The sequence below is a fragment of the Macaca nemestrina genome, chromosome 3 (genome assembly GCF_043159975.1).
Source record: "Macaca nemestrina isolate mMacNem1 chromosome 3, mMacNem.hap1, whole genome shotgun sequence".
In the NCBI taxonomy this organism is placed as follows: Eukaryota; Metazoa; Chordata; class Mammalia; order Primates; family Cercopithecidae; genus Macaca; species Macaca nemestrina.
In genome coordinates this window covers 141735982-141757407 of record NC_092127.1, presented here as the reverse complement: position 1 = coordinate 141757407, position 21426 = coordinate 141735982, and the positions used below count along the sequence as shown (strand labels likewise).

At 37.4% G+C, this 21426-nt stretch overlaps 1 long non-coding RNA gene across 8 annotated transcripts in view; it reads right to left on the bottom strand.

The window, feature by feature from the left end:
* LOC105477232 (uncharacterized) overlaps positions 1-21426 on the bottom strand; it is a 392595-nt gene that overhangs the window by 281789 nt on the left and 89380 nt on the right. Inside the window, exon 4 of one of the 8 annotated variants that reach the window (XR_011621268.1) lies at positions 9476-12839. The exons of the other annotated variants lie outside the window; for them this stretch is intronic. This is a non-coding gene — a long non-coding RNA (uncharacterized lncRNA). Of the gene's footprint in view, positions 1-9475; positions 12840-21426 lie in introns of those variants that run through there. 8 annotated transcript variants of the gene reach the window in all.

Here is a 21426-nt window from a genome sequence, read left to right as displayed (position 1 = left end):
GGTTGCAATGAACAGCTCTGTGAATTCCAGGTCTTGTCTCCTTATCTCGAATGCTGCCTTGAAGCTTTACTTCAGCCCCCGCAGGTGTAAGAGACTCAGGTTACACAGATGACAAATGCATGTAAAAGTTGCTCAATCGTCTCCAACAACAGAAACCCCTGCAACCTCTTGCTCTTGCCTTGGAGCCACACAGAGATGGCCTACTGCAAAAACACTTCCTTTTTGTCAATTACAGAATAATAGAACTTTAGGGAAAACCTAGAATCTCTTCTACCAATAGCACAAAATTCATAGAATTATAGTATGTTCGGGGTTCCTTCAAATTCCGTTTCTTCCACACCTAAAATGAGTTTCATGAAAACAAGTTTAAACCTAAAGACAGCCTGGATGCCTTAAAAACGTTTACCATTAAGTGGGAGTTGATGGAGGTTTTTATAGGACCTAAAGCTTATACAATTTGGGAAGAAAAGTAATATTAATATATGAACAAAAATTAGATATAAAAGTGAATATGTAAATCAGAAAATAAATTAAAGCAAATTATATAATTGAAAAGCTGACAAACACCATAAATATCACAGAATCTAGAATAATCCAGTCTAACTTCTGACTTAATACATTTTAAATCTGTTTCTCCTTCATACCCACATATTCTAATGACAGGCATCATAGAACACAGCCTCTGGCCTTGTTCTTTTGTATCATAATGAGAGATAAATCAGCACAGCATCAGAAGATGTTTTTACACCAAGACATCCTACAATAATTTATCCCTAGAAGTGACTGCAAACTTATGTCCCACTAAACCCAAACAAAATGTGTCTCCAACTTAACTTCCCTTAGCCATATTCCAAATGTCCCATGGCCACTCAATACCACTCAACTATAGTGGAAGTAATAATCTCACAAGATTTCCATATTTCACAGAGAAACTGAAGCTCAGTTTGACCTGAAGTAAAAACAACAGCAAACTTCAAGGCTGGAATTTCAAAACTGGTTCTTTTTACTATGCTAAGTGTGTTTTTTTCACTGAAAGCTTCAAATAATTAGCAAATAAAAGTGAATATAGAAGAAAGACAAAAAATAAAAGAGATGAATATCACTAATGGAAGGATTTTAGTAAACAAAAGCTAAAAACTGGAACCAGGTAGTCAAGGATAATATATAAACAAAGTGCAATTTAAAAATACTACAGAAATCAACAAAATAGATTCTGGCCTCCAGAATAATCTTTAGAAAAATTATTCAATAGATGCAAAAGTAGAGAAGGCAAAAAGAGAATTCAGTTCACCCAACACCTTTCTCTATCACCAACTCCCAACCCAGGTCATCACCCACCCTTTTATCCTTTTGTGATAGCTTTCCCTATTCAGCTGTCTGGCTGGAACAGGCTGTTTCTCACTGTGCCTCTCTCCCAGCTTGTCAACTGAAATCATCTTGGAATTATAAGGTCATTGGTATATTCCTGAAATAAGGTATTATATCAAACACTTCCCATGTCTCTATGACAAAAACACTAAGAATTTTTGAAAGAATCAGCCTGTCAAATAATATGTATTGAGGGCCTAGTACTGCTAGGTACTGTTCCAAGCTCCAGACTACCACTGGGAGCAAGACAAGCAGACTCTGTCCTCAAGGAGGTTACATTCTAAGTAGAAGCCAACAATGAAATACATTAATTAAGAAAACCTTTTGAGATTGATAAATGCTATGAAGACAAAATAGTTATAAGGAGGACTGGGTGAACTTCTACAGAGAGAAGAAGTGACATTTGTGTTGAGATGAGTGGGATAGGAAGAAACCAACCACAAGGAGACCAGGGAAAAGAACTTTCCTAGAAAAAGGTACAGCAAGTGCAAAGTTCATAAAGGGAAGATGAATTGTATATGTTCCATTTACAGCAAGAAAGTCAGTATAGCTGCAGCTTCATGGACAAGACAGACATTGAGGGAGATAATGTCAGAGAGATAAGCAAGACTAAAATTCATAAGACCCACAGCTCTATGAGCTTAGATTTTTATTAATGAGCTTGAATTTTTTTCTGGTAACAAAAGAAGTCATTGGATGTCTTTAAGCAGTAAGTAATGTGATCTTATTTCCACTCTAGAAAAATCATTCTGCTGCATAAGAGAAATGGTGTAAAAGAGTGGGGAGAGAGGGGTGGGCACGAGAGAGAGAGAGAGAGAGAGCGCAAGAGAGAGGCCAGGCCAGAAAGAAATAGAAGTTTGAGAAACAGTACACCTTAAAAATTGTTTAAAGTCATGGCACTGCCTGAGATCATCTGAAGAAAAAGGTTACATTTAGTAGAAAGCAGGCCTGAGGAGAGAACCTGCCAAAGTTTAAAGATATGGGAGAGAAGGCAATTGGAATTAGTCTGATGCCCTAATTCTCAGGCCAATGAGACAAATACAACAGGTAGTAGGAGTCTCTATATCTGAATATTATGTGGGAATTGGACATAACTACCCTCTTCTAACTGTCCAGAGGTAGAGTAAGAACGATGTGAATTAAACTTTTTCAATGCTAATATCTGCACTGAAGAGACTTCATAGATAGGGCATACATGCTTGGGTTTCTTGACCGAAGAGTCTCATGACTCAGGGTGATCAGATGTTACATTTGTAGAAGACAGACTTAAAGGCCTCAGAGAGATAAGCAGATGGGATGTAGGAGTAGGAGAATAGGGATAATTAAGGGAAGAAAAGAGGCAGAGCAGGGAGAAGTGAAAGATGGAGGAAAAAAAAACAGTACAAACTGAAGGTAAGAGAATGGCATAAGAGTATAGAGTAGGTTATTGTTGGCAGTACACAGATTCTTAAAAATATTTACGTATTTAATTTTACAGTTGTCTTCTCTTTCGGCAAGTTGTTTTTGCTTTGTATTTCCAGGAGTGATACAGAGTTTCAAATTTTTAAACATTTATTTAAGAAAAAATACAAAATCAGTCTAAGGAAAAACAATTAAGCATACCAATTTCTTAATCTACAGAATCCTAAGGAGTACCATGGAATATAACCTGCTTTTCAGGATTGCTGTGATGATTAGCAATGGGGGTTATAAATCATCTAGCACAACACCTAGGAGGTTTTCAATAATTATTAACTAATATCATTACTATTAGTATTTTAAGTACCTAGCATGTGCCAAACTTAACAAAAACTATTTTATTAATGAAGCCATAGAAAAACAACAGGAGTTTTTTAAAAGAGAAAAGAAACTGGAGAAACAATTAGATTATATGATCAGCAAAAAATAAGAATGGTATTAATGATAATACAAAAATGAATTGGAAGTAAAGAGTTGTTTAGAAGAAATTAAGGGGATAGGAATAAAATTAGGAGTCAGGAAGTATAGGTAACAAGATGGTGACTTATGATTTTTAGATGGAGCTGAAAGGTCTGGTGCCAAGATGGGGCCTGACTGATTAGGTTGCTCACTAAGCATAGAAGAACAGAAACAAGTGTTCTTGACCTGGGAACCATGGGTGGGTACTGGGAGATTACTAAACCTCTAAGACCAGGTGATAAAATGTTATGTATGCAAGTATGAGAGCAAGTATTTTTCTGAGAAGAGGATCCCTGGCTCCCATCAGATGTTCAGAGATTTGTGACCTCAAATTTTTAAATACTGCTGACTACGAGCAAGATCAACTAGTCCACTGAAAGTATCTGAAGGCTGTATCTCTGTATAGGCAGTGTCCCAAATTTGCCACGTATTGGAATGATGCTGTACTTAAGGTAGCTGGAACAGAGGGGCCAAGTGTTGAGCTGAATCTATTATGAGCAAGTCATGGTCCTATCACCAGCGTTTTTCAAAACAGACTTCTGATAAGCCATGGCCAGATCTGTTATAGACCTGGTAGGCAAAGAAGCAATTAGTATAAGAAAAAATGTCACCATGGCACAGCAAGATTTCCCTTAGAAGACAATGAAATTGATCATCACATAATGAGATTCTAAGCATTATAGATGGTGGTGAGTGTGCCTAACTGAGTTCCCGTCTCCACAAGGGCAGCCCTGACCACCAAACCTTGGGTGTACCTCTGAGGAAAAGGCAGGGAAAGGAGAGCCATTTTCACACACTTGTACCCCTAATCTCATTGTGCTCTTTTCACTACTTGTTTTCTGATTCAATAATAAACGGAAATTACCAGCAACCTTAGACCAGCAAATCAAAGGCATCTTCATACCAGGCAATCCTTAGGGAACCAAGAGCCAGCCAGTCCCAGGAAGCTCTGCAGAGCTATTTGGAGATTGCTTTGGGTCTGTTTTATCACAACTCGGTACTCCCATAAATATCTTTAATTTCAAAAGCAAACTTACAATTTAGCACTTTAGTTGAAACATTGATGGAACTTATTTCCATCGTTGTATAAATGGCTCATCCTGAAAAATGTCTTCGTTATTTATTTAATAAACTTTAATTTATCCAAACAAGAGAAGCAAGAGAAAGTGAGGCCCTCCCATAAAAGAGGCCAAATTTAAAAGGAAAATATATTAATAGATTCTAGAATATATTTTGAAATATCTGTCTTTCCTAAATATTCCTAAACATTTAAAATTTTCACCCTACTGGCCGTTTCTTACTGTATGTTTTAAAGATGAGAAAAAATGGTGAAGGTCTCATGGTTGAAAGGGTGCCACAATGCAAGCTCTGTAAAGACTCCAGTAGCAACTGTTAAGAAACAAAGCTATCAGAGCACCAGAAGAAATTATGGGACATTAATAGATACATAAATGATTCAAACAACATCAATGACTTAAGATGTTGATTTTTTTTTTTTTTTTTAATGTCAGCTCAGCATCCAGCTCTAGTAAAAAAGTGACACTTTCTTGGCTTGTTGTTGCTTTGTGAACAACAAAAAAAAACCTACAAAACTCTGTTTCATAGTGGGTTAGGAGGACTAATTCTTGATAAGCTCATCCCTTGAAGACAAGGTTCCTTACTTCAAGAACTAGGAGAAACAGAATCCAAGCAGACATTATTAGCATAATTTTATATAGAACATTTTTAGTTTTGTATATAAATGTGAATTTCTCATCTTGGAATGTATATTTTTCTCTCAACTTGTTCCATTTATAGCTAAGAACAAAACAGGGGGTCTTGTATAGTAATGTGTAGGAAAAATATAAAGGAATATATTTGACAGTGCCAAGTCAAACAGACATTCAGAGTCACATACATATCAAACCTTCTTATGGGAATAAAAAACAGTGATATCTTCTATTACCATGTTTCCCCTCCCAGGCAGAGCAATGAGGAGCCTGGAGTATTTGGTGACCTACATTGAAACCCACATTGGAAGGGCTTCCTCCCCTGAAAGGGTCTCCTTTCTTTCTCTGAAGTTCCTCCTGCAGATAACAGTGTAGGCTCAGAGAGGTGCGGTGTGGGACAGAGAAAGGGAAAAAACCCTTTCTTCACACTCGTGCTGCTCTGAATGCGGACCATCTGTGCCCCCAGCTGGAGCGCCGGCAATGGTCTGGCACTTGAACCACACCATATTTACAGATCTAAACACAAATGGCTACTGCCTGATTGTTTCATGATTCATTAGTCAGACAAGCTCTCTTCTCCCGCCAGCACAGCTGTTACAGAGTAAACCTTTGTCACTTAATAGGCCTGATTATTACTTTCCATCAAAGGTATTGATCTGTGTCACCTCTACTTAAGGGAATGGGGGAGAAGAAAAGAGGGGAATAAAATGTACCAGGAAAACACGAAGCAGAAGAAGGAGGAAGAGGGCAAGCGAGGGGCATTGGGCGAGATCGGCGACAGTGGCTTCCTCCCTTGCTCTGTCCTGCGTGCCCTGAATATCTGGATTCGTGACTGGCTTTCTTGGAAAGAAGAGCCATGCCTCACATGGCGGACAGCCCTGCGCCCCCGAGACCACTGCAGTCACAAACTCTGACCACGCAGATCATTGCTCAACTGCGGGCGCAGGGTGAACTGAACCGGAAATCTGTATCAATTAATAAACCAAGCCAGTGTGCACATAAAGTACAGGCTCTGGAGGGAATTTTTTATAGCTCCTTTAATTATCTCCTTTTGTTTAACAAATAAAGTGAAGCTATAACCCTGGGCTGTTCCCTGCCTGAGACGCAGGGCAGTCGCCCCTCTCGAGAGGTGCTCCTGCCTGGCTGCCAGGCGGCACGGAGCGAGAGCCGGCCGTGTGGACGCCAGCTTGGCACCCTGCCGGCGCCTGCATGCTCTCTTTCTCTAGCGCACTGCCCTGGCTCTTTCCATCACTTTTCTCACTTTTTCCTTTCTTAAAAAATACTCAAAGAAACACAAAGTGGGAGGATTTCTTGGGTAGAAGACAAAAGCTCTCAGAAATTAGAGTAACTCCATAAAAATCCAGGTAAAGATTCTTACCATCACCACCATAGCAACTATTTGAGAAGCATGAAATTTAAAAAGGGAGACCAGAAGCATCTATCCAGCTCTCTGATTTGCCCACCAGCAAAGGAATCTCAGAGAGACTAGGAAACCGCCTCTTGTCACACAGCTTTCGGGGTGGTGCACCTGAGTCTAAGAGAAAAGTCCCTACTAATTAGTTCAGAGCTCTTTCCATTCTATCAACAAGCCATCCAAAAACGAGTATCTCAATTCAGACCGCAATGCTTTTAACTAATACTATAGTTCCCACAGCCCTATAAAAACATAAGATCATAAAAGTATGAGACCTTTGTTCAGAGCTTGTGGAATCAGCCTCAGTATAGTCACACTTTTGCAACTATATTCATATCATAGAGGAACGCCTTACTTCATATAGTACACATATGTATATGCATGGATATTATACACAAGGAATCTGAATGCATCCATGCATGAAAAATCGGCCTTGTTCTTACAACCACTTAACAGCTCCAGCCCTCTGAGATTCCAAGAGGCTAGTTCCCTTCTCTTTTGTCTCCATACACTCATTGTAACTGTTACCCAAATCTAGTATATTAATGAGATCTTTATGACTCTTTTTCCCCAGAGCTCATCCTCCAATTGTAAGGACATTGTCATCCTAGTTCAAAAAAGGTCAGCAGCTTTGCTAAGTACATCACTGCTTGTGTTATGGTGTTCACCACAGATGACAGATTGACCAGCCTGAACATTGAGATTTTCCACTTGTGTGATTGTCAACAGAAGCAAGAGACAAGGCTCACCCTGCCAACTCAGTCCATTCAGAAGGGAATGGTCCAAACACGGTTTGCTTACGTTTCTATTTCCAAAGACATTGTTAATGAGTACAGCATTGATATATGAATGGGCTGTGACCCTGGGGAGCTGAACAGCCCATTTCATACTTACTTTACTCGCAGTAGGCCCCTGGCCAAGGGTACGATGCTAATGGCTTGAGAGTACTTCTGACCCAGCCCAGATTTTACTCAGTAATCTGGCAGTGAAAGACCCTCTGTCCCAGTTCCATGCCTATAGTTCTCTAGGTGGTTTGATTGTTATACTTGATATCCATGTCCAGTACCATCTAGACTTCTCGCCTTCCTTCTTCCTAGCTCCCAAATGGCAATGGGAATTTTACTTCTTGGAGCAAAATATAAATGAGGCATGTAGTGTGTATTTCAGTACCCCTAAAAAATGTTTCACTGAAATTTTATCCTTAATTATTTCATCAGAAACAGAATGCAGATACGGAAGCAAATGAAATCTTACTAATAGCCAACTTTCAGCTTTGGAGCTTTCCAAAATCAGAGTTTCTTTTTGTAAGTTATGTCTATCAGTTGACAGGACCAATATGATTTTATATGGGTACAGTTTGCCAAACAGGAACTCCACATAATATAGTGCACTTGAAATTCATATAAAAAGAAAGCTGTCAGCAAGTGAAAACATTAAAATAAAGGGCATTTGTTCTTAACAGGGAAGGAAAATCAGCTTATAACCACAAAAAAGAAACTGATTGGCAAGAACTCATGTCAAAATGCCAAAGTACTAAAAATACACTTTGATATTTGCTCTGCTTATATTCTGCTTGATAATTTGGCTTTGAATCTAAATATGCATTTCTCCCAGCATATCAACAAAACGGACCTTACCTAGAAATCTACGTATGGCAACAAAGAGCACTTGGAAGTATCCTCTATTAAAAAAAAAAAAAAAATCCTTAAAATTTTTTAAAGACATCTGATCAATGGTTGAAGGAGCTTAAAAAATCTTGGTGAGGCAGGAAGTATAGGTATACTCTCTGCATTTTACAGATGGGATTCTGATGTGTTAAAAAGTTCAACATAGAGAAATATCATGAAACAATCTTTTCACAGTATATTTAAAGCTCCTACATGTGGGGATCCACCACGTGGAATGCAAAAACGCTGTGATCAGAACTCCAGGAAGACCTACGTGATTGTATACAAAAATAAATATCACTAGAAAAATGATGTCCAAGATCATCCCAAGGCCTTTGTCTTTGGAAAAAGCATGGGAGAAAATCAACTTTCTGCCTTCCAGTGTGTCACATATTCTGCAGGTAGCCATGCAGAATGGGCTTGAGTCTGGGTACTTTCTACCCAGAGTAAAATAAAACATACATGTGCAGTCAATTAAAACAATGTGCCTTTATAAATAGGCATAACACTTGTTCTTACATAGCTACATTACTTAACTAAATATACATTGAACAGCTGGGACTAAAACCCAAAAAATACATATAGCAGATTGCAATGAAAACCTACGGTTGTATTTAGTTACCTACACATTTTAATCTGTTGCATGCAACCAAAGCCAACAGTATTCAGAGTTGGATAATTGTGCTTTCTTGCTCTTAGAAATGTCAACACCAAAGCATGTTCTGGAAAATGCCTTTTTCTTTAAATATTTTTTATTTATTTTTTCTACATTTTTATGGGGTGAATGTACACAGACTTTTTTTAATGCATTGCATTTATATTTCTCATTTCTAAGTTTAAAAGCTAACACAGTGAATCCTAAAATGTCTCCAGTCAATGTGATATGGGTGTGGATTATAAAATAAGTAAGTGTATAAATGAGTGAATAATAGCCAACACAACTCACTATGCAATAATTACACATACATTAACTCATTGAATCAAAAGAATACCCTATGAATTAAGTTCCCTTATTAACCAAATTTTACAGACGAGTAAACTGAGTCACAGAGAGGGTAAATAACCTGCCATATGATACACAGCTGTTACGTGGAGCTGCTGGAATTCAATTCAGGTTGTCTGGTTCTGAAGTCCATGATCTTGAACTAAAAGTTACAGATAAAGATAATAAAAAGAAAGAACTAATGAAGGAATGAACTAATGAAGAAAGAACTAATGAGAAAAGGAGGGAGGGTAGGAGGCAGGAAAGGAATCAAGGAAGGAAAAAGAGGGAGGAAGGAAGGAAGGAAGGAAGGAAGGAAGGAAGGAAGGAAGGAAGGAAGGAAGGAAGGAAGGAAGGAAGGAAGGAAGGAAAGAAGGAAGGGAAAGGGAGGGAGGGAGGGAGGGGTATTGCCTCTATAATACAATGGGGAAATTTGAAAAATGTTCCTAAGGAATGAAAGCAAGTCTTTCTGAAAACCAGAAGAGATCTTTTTGGAGAAAAGGAGGAAAGAGGGGTTTTGATGCCAACTGAACCCACTATGAGAGGAGCTAGGTAGAGGAGAAATGACTGTAGATTTGGTCTGCCTGCGCCGGCTCTCAGGGCCTCCCTTTCATGAATGCATCCATCTGCCCCAGCATCCTAAACATTTCAATCAATACTCTTCTCTGCTTGGAGTTAAGAAGATGTCAAGGAATAAGACACCTGGAAACCTAAAATGCAAGTGTGGTAATGCATGGTCATTTTGCCATGGTGAGTGCGCTCAGATTCATGCCAAGGAGTGGAGCCTGCCTTCTTGCCAGCAGTCCAGACATTCAGCAAACAGACCACACAGCAGAAGCAGCAGGCACAGAAGCAGAAGGGATCTGTCCACCAGAAGAGAAATCTTCCATACATCCATGGGAAAAAAATATATATACACGATGGGAAGAATAGACTAACGCTGACAGTAGCGGCAGAGTGTTTGTGATGAGAGAAAGTAATTGGAACTCGGCAGTAATGCTGACTGGCAACAGAAATACCAGAGAAAAACACGTCATTCAGTGTAAACTCAGAAGCAGACCACACAAATAACAGAAACATCAGTCATTGTTTTTTGGACTTAGGCAGAGCAGGAAATCAAGACCATCAGAAGCTTTAGCACAGATGCCTGAGAGTGCTGAGGTTTGAAGGAGCTGAGGGTTTGTTTTAATTTATTTTCTTTTTTCTTTGTTACAGTAGGCTCCTTTGGGGTAGCTGTATCTGGTGTTTTAAAGAGTAGAAACAAAGACTTTATCCATGTGACCCTATTCGGAACCTTTTACATTTATATTGATGCAGGTGTTTTCAAATAAAGCCTTCCAATAAATTATGACCTTCAACTTCTAGATGAAGTAGTGTTGTTTTTCACTGTGGTAAATATATCAGAATATTGAGTATAGTACTAAGAATTAATATAGTTATCATTTAGGGAATGCTTACTGTGGACCTTTCAGGCATGGTATAAGGGCTTTATGTACATTAATATTCACCAAAATCCTGAAGGAAGTGCTGTTACCCTGTTTTCTTAATGCATGTTGTTGGGATTAGCATATAGTGAAGGCAAGAATTTTACAGAAAATAAAATTGAGACTGAGAGAGGTTAGAGAACCAGGAAATGGCAGAGTCAGGATTCGACCACAGGTTTGTTGGGATCCAAAGTCCTTGCTCATAAAAGATGTTGCCTTCAGAATTGTCATTAGAAATATTAAAATAACTACAGTCCAGATAGCATTCCTGAGGTTTACTCTCAGTGCACCCATGATTGGGCTGGCACTCATGACTGCTTGAACCTTCAACCACTAGAACAAGCAGGGGCACCACAACAGTGCGACAACGGGAGTACTGGAAGGAGCCTTGGATGAGATTTCAGAAGAGCTGGGTTTGGGGCCTGACTAGGCTTCTAATTCTTGATTCCCTTGCACATGTTCTCATGCCTCTGAACTCAGAGTCTAAATCTCCACAAAACGGTGATAAAGAGACCTACATTATTAGACTTGACATTGGGTGATTAAATGAAAAATATGATATAAAACACTCCAGAAATGAATGTTTGAAGTCTATATAGCTATGTGATACTCTTAGATAGTAACTCTTCGGTTTACACTAAAATACTCAAACACCCAAACAGAGGTCAGTGTCTTCCCCTCATCGCTGCTTTCTCTCAGACAGCAGCCACAGGCATTAGATGCTACCATGGGAAACATTCTCCAAATGCTAGAAATTGTGCAGGATGAGCAAGAGCAAGATGACCATAAATTGGGTGTCAGCCCAGCCCTGCGACAAAGACAGAAAAGGAGTTGGCAATTTTTGAAGTGTTCTGCATTATAAAGGACAAAAAGGGATGAATAATTCCCTATTTTCTTAATGCATGTTGTTGGGATTAGCATATAGTGAAGGCAAGAATACTAAATCTTGTTGCCTTCTGACTGCATCATTATACAGAATGTAAACATGCATGTATCTATGGGGTATTCAAAAATGCCCAGGCTTATCAAAATTTCATTTTTGCCTCCAATTTCAAAATTGTGCCCTTTTTTCCCAGAAAGCTGCAAAATCAGGAACCTTACTAGATCTTGTGGCTTTGTATCCCTTGAATTACATTTAAATGTAGTTTCAAAGTCCCCAGATTTCTACCAACGTAACTAGAAGTTTCAAGGATTTAACTTTTTAAATTAGGGCTCCTTTTGAAAATCTGTTAAAAGTTATTAATCCTCTTCCCAGATAAAGGCTCATGCACACACATACACACATGCACACACAGCTGACTGTACAGGAAGTTGCAGATTCTCTGAAGTCCATCCATGAGCCCTTAACGATTTATGGGCCCCAGGATACTCCCAGACTTCACATGTGCTTCTGCAGATGAAAATACTGCACGATAACGCTTGGCCAGGGGACAAAGTGGGGATTAAAATCTATTCCCTGTACCACTCACCAAGTCATGTGGTGTCCACACAGAAGGGAGTTTGTTTTCTAATTTCTGCAAAGGTGCCAAATGGCCAACAGTGGTATACTAGGGCCAGCTCACACCAGCTCTCAAGCTGAGTACATTGTGTAGTCTCCTCCCAACTCCATGTTCAGTGACAGTCACAATAGTGGTTTGAAATCAGCCATAGTGGGACTATTAACACAATGGAAATCAACAAAACCTGCAAATTAGGACCACCCCCACCAAGAAAGCCAGATGCTGAAGATTCACCAGTACACCACAGCATGTAGGAGAGTAGAGGCCCTGAGAACTCATCCTATGTCATAAGAGATTTTCAATAAAAACCTGAAAACACTATTTTTAAACCTACATTCTAATTTCCTTTCAGCCTGTCCTAATTGCCTTTAGGTCAAGGGCACGTGTGCCCTGGCTTGTTTTGAGCACAAATTTAATAGTTAACAGATGCTAGAGGAAGTATGCAGAGAGAGCTGTGGAAAAATTGATTCCCATTTGATCCCAGATGGGTTTAAAGACAGCATCCACAGTTATCAACCTATGTTTAAAGCATCTGCAGCACTGATAGCAGTAACTGCCACAAGAACCATTAAAAAAACAAAACAACTAATGGTTGCATATAATTTTTAAGGTAGGGATTATAAAGAAGAACTACGGGGGAAAATAAATCTGAAGACTCATTACTCCTTAAGATGGCAAGGAAGAAAAGACCTACCCATCGCAGGTATAAATTGTTGTGGACTGGTATCAGGTGTCTTCTGTAGGCTTTTTGAAGAACAGCTCTCTTTACTACTGAATTCTATCTTGAGCTAAGCATTCTCTTAGCAAGGAAAAAGAAAGAGTCAGGTCAAACGATTGATTCCATTTCTGAATTACAGAGGGCTATTGATTTTTCATTAAGGTTCCTGTGCTGCCCTCAAGAGCAGGGAGAGAGAAGGGAAAGTAATTCATTGATCAGAGCGGAGGGCCATGTTCATTTATTGGCTTCCTGCCACATCCCATTATTACCGGTTCTAAATGTATATTGAAGTCAGTTTATTTTCATCACAGCCTCCTGTCATCAGAAATGTCTCCCAGTAACTATTAGTTTAATCATCCTTTTCTCACAATGGTAATGAATGATAATATCCAACGTGATCCTGGATTCACAGATATTATTCATTGGATTGCAGCGATGCCCCTCCCAAAGCTCTAGTTGAGGGTCTGCCAATGCTTTCATAGTCTAAAAGACATAATAGCTTGAGAATTTTTAAATATATGTATGTATTTGAAATAGTAGTGCTTTCATCATCATTTTATTTATTTATTTTTTAATTCCTGGAAAATTCATGTTTGTTAACCTGTCAATTACGATAACTTTAGGGAGTACAAGAAACCCACCCAAATCAAGTATCATAAGTCTACACCAGGACACTGGAAACCAATCCAGAAAATCATAAAGCATGTCCAGAATAAATCATGTATTCCACTGAGTACACTAATTTTATTTGTGGAAACAATCTTGAATTACTTTATACGTCTTGACTTACATTTGAATTTTTATTTTACATAATAGCAAACTGAGGTCCCAAAAGACGGAATGGTGCAGGATCACCCAACAAAGTGGCACCGTGGGGACCAGGACTCATGTTTCCTGGCTTCCCAGTCACTGTTTGTCCCACAATACCATTCTAATAATCTGTCATCCAATTTCAGGTGATATTTATAATGCATAAAATCATAAGCTGATATTGACTTTAATATCAAATCCTGGAAATGCTACTAGTGCTTTTTTCTTTTTCCCCATCTCCAGATAAAAACTATTGCCTATTAAGTTCTGCCTCACACCTAGGTAAATTAATCAGCTGCCCACATTGTATAATAAGAGTGCCTACTCTTCTGAGTGGATTTTCCCAACACCCTGTGAGAGGCAGGAAGAATTTTCCCATTTCATAGATAATTTGGCCAAGGCTACATGGGAAATAATTTGCAGAGCCTGGACTCAGATTCAGGCCTTCTCAATGATGAGGGCTTTTTCCACTACACTACAGCTCCCTCTGGTGCTGAAATTAACAGTGGGAACTATTAAAAACGACTATGAAAAACTATTTTAAAGATGTATCCCAGTAAATTGAGCTAGAAAATATAGTAGAATAAAATATCTTATTCAGAGTAGCAATCTATACAAAATGCCTATGAATAACCATGACAAAAATATGTATGGAACTTATCTGACTAAAAATAGACAGTTTTACTGAAAAAAAATATAAAATAAGATCTAACTAAACGAAGAAACACAAAATACTTAAGTATGTCAATTCTTTCCGATGTAATATTTTGGAAGAAGGTAGATAGCATTATTCTAAAATTTCTGTGGATGAAAAATCAACACACACACACACACACACACACACACACACACAAAATTTGGAAAAAAAAAATTAATGAAGGAGCACTCAGTCTATCAAATATAAAAATGAAATTTAAAACCTCAGTATTTGAAACTAGTCAAGAACCTGTGTAAAAATTAACAATTAGAGGGAAAACTATTACATATTTGAAAAAATTAAATTTATTCAATTCAATTTTGAATGCTTCTTTTACAAGGTGCACCAAAATGTATTTTAGATAAAGAGTTAATTATTTTGGGTTTCTAAAATACTATAAAATAGGAAGAAAATAAAGATAAATATTTAACTTCCATAACTATTTTATCAATATAAAACCAATAAAAAAGATAAAAAATAGATTTTACTATATTAATATTTAAAACGATGATTCAAAACATCACAAACTACAAAAATTAGAGATGCAAATCACACACACATGCAAAAAATGCTTTATCTCACTATCATTCAAAAACATTGATTAAAATAACATAACATTTTATAATCTACTGAATTAACAATTATTTTAGATAATAATAATCAAGACTCTAGTGAGACAGATTCTATCATACTATTGAAGGGAGAATAAATATTTCATTATTTTAAAAAATATGATCTTATGGACCTGAAATTGTATTTCTAGAAATTTAGCCTAAAGAAATGACCAGAGATGTTTTTAAATACAAATGTGTACAGAAATATTATTTATAAGAGCCCAAGAGGGGAAATAATCTAAGTAAAAATAGAGGGACTTTTTTTCTTTTTTTTCAAGACAGTCTCACTCTGTTGCCCAGGCTGGAATGCCATGGTGAACTCTCAGCTCACTGCAACCTCTGCCTCCCAGGTTCAAGCGATTCTCCTATCTCAGCCTCCCGAGTAGCTGGGATTACAGGGGCCCATTACCACGCCCAGCTAATTTTTGTATTTTTAGTAGAGACGAGGTTTTGTCATTTGGCCAGGCTGGTCTCGAACTCCTAACCTCACGTGATCCACCCGCCTCGGCCTCCCAAAGTGCTGGGATTACAGGCATGAGCCACTGCACCTGGCCAAAATAGAGGGATTTTTAAACTGGACACAACCATATGATCAAGTAATACAAAAATGTAAATATCATGTTTGTTTTAACTTTTATTTAGGTTTGGGGATGTACATGCAGGTTTATTATATAGGTAAATTGTGTGTCATGGGAGCTGGGTGTACAGATTATTTTACCACCCAGGTAATAAGCATAGTACCCAATAGGTAGTTTTTCAATCCTCACGCTCCTCACTCTCTCCACCCTCAAGCAGACCCCGGTGTCTGTTGTTTCCTTGTGTCCATATGTACTCAATGTTTAGCTCCCACTTATAAGTGGGAACATACAGTATTTTGTTTTCTGTGCTTGTGTTAGTTCGCTTAGGATAATGGCCTCCAGCTCCATCCATGTTGTTGCAAAAGACATGTTTTCATTCCTTTTTATGGCTGCATAGTATTCCATGGTGTATATATGCCATATTTTCTTTTTCCGGTCTACCACTGATGGGCATTTAGGTTAATTCTGTTTTTGCTATTGTGAATAATGCTGTAATGAACATATGCATGCATGTGTTTTCATGGTAGAAAAAATTTATATTCCTTTGGGTATATATCCAGTAATGGGATTGCTGGGTCAAATGGTAATTCTATTTTGAGTTCTTTGAGAAATCACTAAACTGCTTTCCACAATGGCTGAGCTAATTTACATTCCTACCAACAGTATGTAAGCATTCATTGTTCTCAGCAACCTGGCCAGAATCTGTTGATTTTTGATTTTTAATAATAGCCATTCTGACTGGTGTGAGATGGCATCTCATTGTGGTTTTGATTTGCATTTATCTAATGATTAGTGATGTTGAGCATAAAAATTGTATTTTGAAGGAAATTTAATAATGTGGGGAAATGCTCATTCATAAAAAATAAAAGAGAGAGAAACATTGTGGGACCAAAGTTGTAAAGACTGAAATAGCAATGGGAATGAGGAGAGAGGGATGAATGGGAGAACAATTTAAGATTTAGAGGAATGGGATAGGATCCTGTTACTAAAAGCAAGTGTGGAAATAGGGGTGAGCACTGGATTATGCCCAGGATATCTGCTCAGGTGTTTGGGTGAGTAGGGGAGGCCATTGCCAAACTAGGTAATACACACGGAAAGGTCGAAACTTGACCTGGCTCTCTCAAATATCAGTATAAGCAGTCTGCTTAATATCCATCTTTCTTAATCTCATTGGATTTTTGTCCCTACTACCACCACATGAGCATTTTAGGTATTGGGAAAGCTTGCTATGTCTTGCCTCTTTCTGACATAGCAATTATGTCATGCAATCTACTGACATTGAAATTATGTTCAATGTAAAACTGCAGCTACATGGAGATGCAGAAAGATATCCATGTTATTGCTGCACTGAAAGCTCAAGTGGGGGTTGTTCTAAAAGGTTCAGGAATCAAGAAGAATGTACAAAAGATAAGCTTACCAAAAACGTTAAATAATTACTAATCCTCTACAGTGCACATAGCACTCATAACTATGTGAGAAACTGTGTTTATGCTTCAGTAGCTTTTGCCACTAAAAGTCTTGAGAATATGAGGAATCGTTTGAAAGAGAGATATTTATTATAATCTGCATAACTTCTTTAATTAAGCAAAATAAGTATTTATATTAATAAGAACTTAATGTAGTATTTATTAGGTTTAATAGATTGGATAATCCATGTGCATGTAATTAAAACTAGAACTAGAAAGTGTGTGACAGCTTGTGTGCAGTATCCATGATCATAACTTCCTCCAAATTTCTCCAAATTATAACTGGTTTCAACTTAACCATATTGCATAAATTTTACACTTATGATTCAGTGATAATATTAATACTTCTTCCCCCAAAGAACATATTTGTAGGCTAGAGAATGGTTCCTTTCTGCATACTATTAAGATATTTGGTTCCATTAAGGTTAAAAATTTTTCCATGAAAATTTTGGACTCAAGTATTCGTATGACTGTTTCCTTTTTAAAGTTTCCCTTTCACAGGAATAACAATAGTTCTAATACTGAAGCATCAACATTTAGTGAAATGAATTACAGCATGAAAGCTAACCCTACCTACATTTCAATCTCAAATCTGTGTTCATGGGCAAGACTTTAACTTCTCTGATGCTCAGTTTCATATCTATTAATAGTGCAAAATTGTACCTTTCCCTAATTTGAGTGAAAAAAATGACTTGCCAGAGTTGCTGTAAAGACTAAAGATATTGTAAAGTATCACCATTAAAATAATTTACTATTCTATGTATTTTGTCTCTGTTATGTCATTTAATTCTCAGAACAATCCTATTCTTTTCCCCATTTTAAAAATTAGGAAGTCAAGGCACAGAAAGGTCAAACAAGTTGACCGAGGTCATATACCTACCAGCAGAGCTGGGATTCAAACCTGCATGGTCTGACTCCAGAGCTCAATCACTACACCAGCCTACTTCATAAGAGCATCCTTCAAGTGGAAGTTGTTAGAAATAATAACTATCATTGTTGTTATTGTAGTTGTTATGACTTGCATCAACAGTGGTGCTTGTCAAAGAACTCCTTACCAGTTCCTGTTCTCACAAGCAATATTGTTTTATATTTGTTTTCGTCTCAGAACTAGAATATCATAAATATGTGTGCATTTGTTAACAATAACTCCTTAAATGGTTAAAAGTCTTACAAATATAAATCCAGAAGCTATCGCACCTTACAGTTCAAGGTAAAAAAGAATGGCTGATGTAAATTATGTCAGTGCACCATCAACATAAACCATCAGGACACTATATATTACTGAGCAACCTCCACTCTGTACATATATCTTGATACAAGCAATACTTTTGACACCAATCACTTCCCAAGATAAAATACAGTTTGTAGGGGAATAATTTCAGCAGCACATAAAATGGCACTCTCCCACAAAAGAAACATTTATTTTCATACAAAAAATATATGTTTGCAGTGTTGAGTAATACAGTCACCAAACAGAAAATAAAGGCAGTTCTTTACTTCTCCCCAAATGGCTATATTTTGTCTGATTTTTCCAACCTAAATAATAATTTCTTACCCACAACAGAAAGTGATTGTTGAGATTCAGTCCTTACCAAACATTTAGATAACTGAATATTTCCTTTATGCTCTTTTTTATTTTGGGATTCAGGAGAATTTCTTAATCAAAGTGAAACATCGTTCTAAACAATAGATGTGACGCTACTTGTTAACAACAGAAAAACTATTTCAGTATATAGCACATACCTCTCCCCTACTCACCTTATCTCACAAGTGTTGCATGGATAACAGGTATCTACTATTTGTTGTCTTATCTAAAAAGGCGTTTTCATGACCAGTGCATTTAACACATTCTGCGGCCAACGTTAAGGTTGTTGTGTTTTTATCTGGTATAACACTCAGCACGTGGCATATTTCAGACATCTAAGAATGCCACATACCACAAAGGCATAGATTATTACCATCCAACTACGACCAAGAGAAAACACCTGGTGGTAAGAATCAGAAAATGGCTTTCAAAAACAGAAAATGAAATTTGCATATTTTTAAAGCTTAATTTGGTTCCTTTAAATAAATTAAAAAAAAAAAAAAACTCCATGAGAAATTCACTTTTAGGTATTCTTATAGTGTTCCCTGCTTTTATATTTCCCTTAAAAAGGAAAAGCAACTCTCATCCTGAAGCAGCACAAGTTACTGAAATGCATCAGGTCTGGGAGCTAAGCAGACCTAATTCAACAATCAAATCTGTCAGTAATTTTCTTAACTTTACTCTATACCATAAGCTATATTGATGGAGCTGGAAGCAAACCACAAATAATGCTTTGATTTTATCAGTCTGTTTCTCTGAAAAAGTGTGAAATCAAAGTGTAGGCCTACACCAGTATTTCCATACCTCTCCTATTCTAAGAGCACATGGATAGGTAAAGCCAAATCAAATAAACTCTGACCATAAACCATTTTGCTATGATTCACAGTAGCAATCACAATTATGTATTTGAAGTCATTGAATATTAAGAGAAGCACAGACCAACAAAAGGAAATATATTTTTAATCTTTATCAAAATTAGAAAACGTTATCAGCCTTAATCCTTTAGGTTTTGCCTAGAAATAAGAATATTTCTTATTGACTCGCATAATTTTCTCAGAAAAAGAAAATTATCAACATTAGAACCTAAAATTATTATATAATCCAACTACTACGAGAAGCAAAGAGTGGATTGGAAAAGAGGGGAATTACATACTTCCAGATATCCTATAAGAAAACAATTACAATGTCAGACTTTATGACTAATTTATGGTGCATACATAATTGAAATAACTACTAACTTTTTTAAGAAAGAGCTTTGGACCACACCACTTGTTGTATGATAAGGAATTTGGTCTTTTTTCCTTGTTCCTGGCATGAAGACTCTAAATCCTTGGAACTTCCCCAATAAAAGAAGTGTCTTTGTTATTCATAAGTTCCTTGGATCACACCTGGGTTTGTGTTAATGAGGTGACTCATGGTGGGACCCCAGATAGCTTCAGAATGGGGGCTGATAGTGTTATTAGAAGACTGGGGCTTTGAACCACGTGATATCAGCCCAACTTCTGGACCTTCAGGGAGGGTAGGAAGACTGAAGATTGAGCTCAAATACATGGACAATGATTTTATCAATTATGCCTATATTATGAAACCCCAATAAAAATTTCAAACACTGAAGCTTGAGGGAACCTTTTGGCTGATGAACACTTTGATGTGCCAAGAGTTTGATACACTCTGAACCCACTGAGAGACAGCATGGAAGCTTTGCAATCATGATCCTCCTAGCCCTTGCCCTCTGTGCCTCCTCATTTGTCTGGTCCTGACTTGCATCTTTGATAATAAAACTGTAAGTATAGCACTTTCCTGAGTTCTATGAGTTATTCTAGGGATTTGTCAAACCTGAGTTGTAGTCATGGGAATCCTCTGGATTTGTAGCCAGTTGGTTAGCAATGCAGGTGGCTTGGGGCCCCCCCAGTTTTTCACCTGGTATCTGAAGTGAGGGCCACCATGTCAGGGACCATGCCCTTAAAACTGTGAAGTCTGGTGCTCACTTTGGGTGCTTAGTCTCAGAACTGTATTGCAGCACACCACCACTGAAGAAGAGAATGCATCCTGTAGGTATTTAAATGCCTATGGTTTTACCTGAAACTGGTTAAGAAAAAAACTAAGAACAGTGTGTTGACTGTTGTAGTTACATAACTGGAGCATGTCAGAAGAATGAAACCTGACTCTCCAAAGTTAGAATGCTTCTAACACATATTATACCATTAGATCATTCATGCTTCTATCATGTTAGATCCAGTTTTAATATCCCCCAAAAATATTTTGGCAATGTTCTTTTATAACTCTGCAAGACATCAAGTTTGATACTGGTCTCTAGAGGAAAAGATCGTAACATTGTTTTTAAAGAAATTTGAGATAGATAATGTAGTTTCTATTTTCACAATTCATAAAACACTGACAGGGATATCTACTTACTAGATTAAAACATAGTTGCCTTTTTAATTACCTAGAATTCTTTGGACATATCCATTTTCTGCTTCTTGATTTTATTTTCTAATGCTGTAGTATAAAACAGACTGAAACTTTACATTCATATCACAGATGAATTCCAAATATAAGTCGAATTTATAATCTACAGTCCCGTTTAGTTTATGTAATGGCTGTACAGGGAAAGCCACCGTGCAAACAAGAATGTAGGCAAAATGAATTCTTTCATAATCAAATTCTCCAGTTATGTTTGGACTTATCGCTTGAAAATTATTTTCATTTGTTTTTGTTTTTGGAAAGCTAAAGTATATTAAAAGCCAACATTATAGTGTAATGATTCTAGGTGTTACCTTGGATAATAACATAAAGCTATCTCGCATCAGGGCACAGTGGCTCACAGCTATAATCCTAGCACTTTGGGAGGCTGAGGCTGGAGGATCACTTGAGGCCAGGAGTTCAAGACCAACCTAGATAATATAGCAAGACATCGT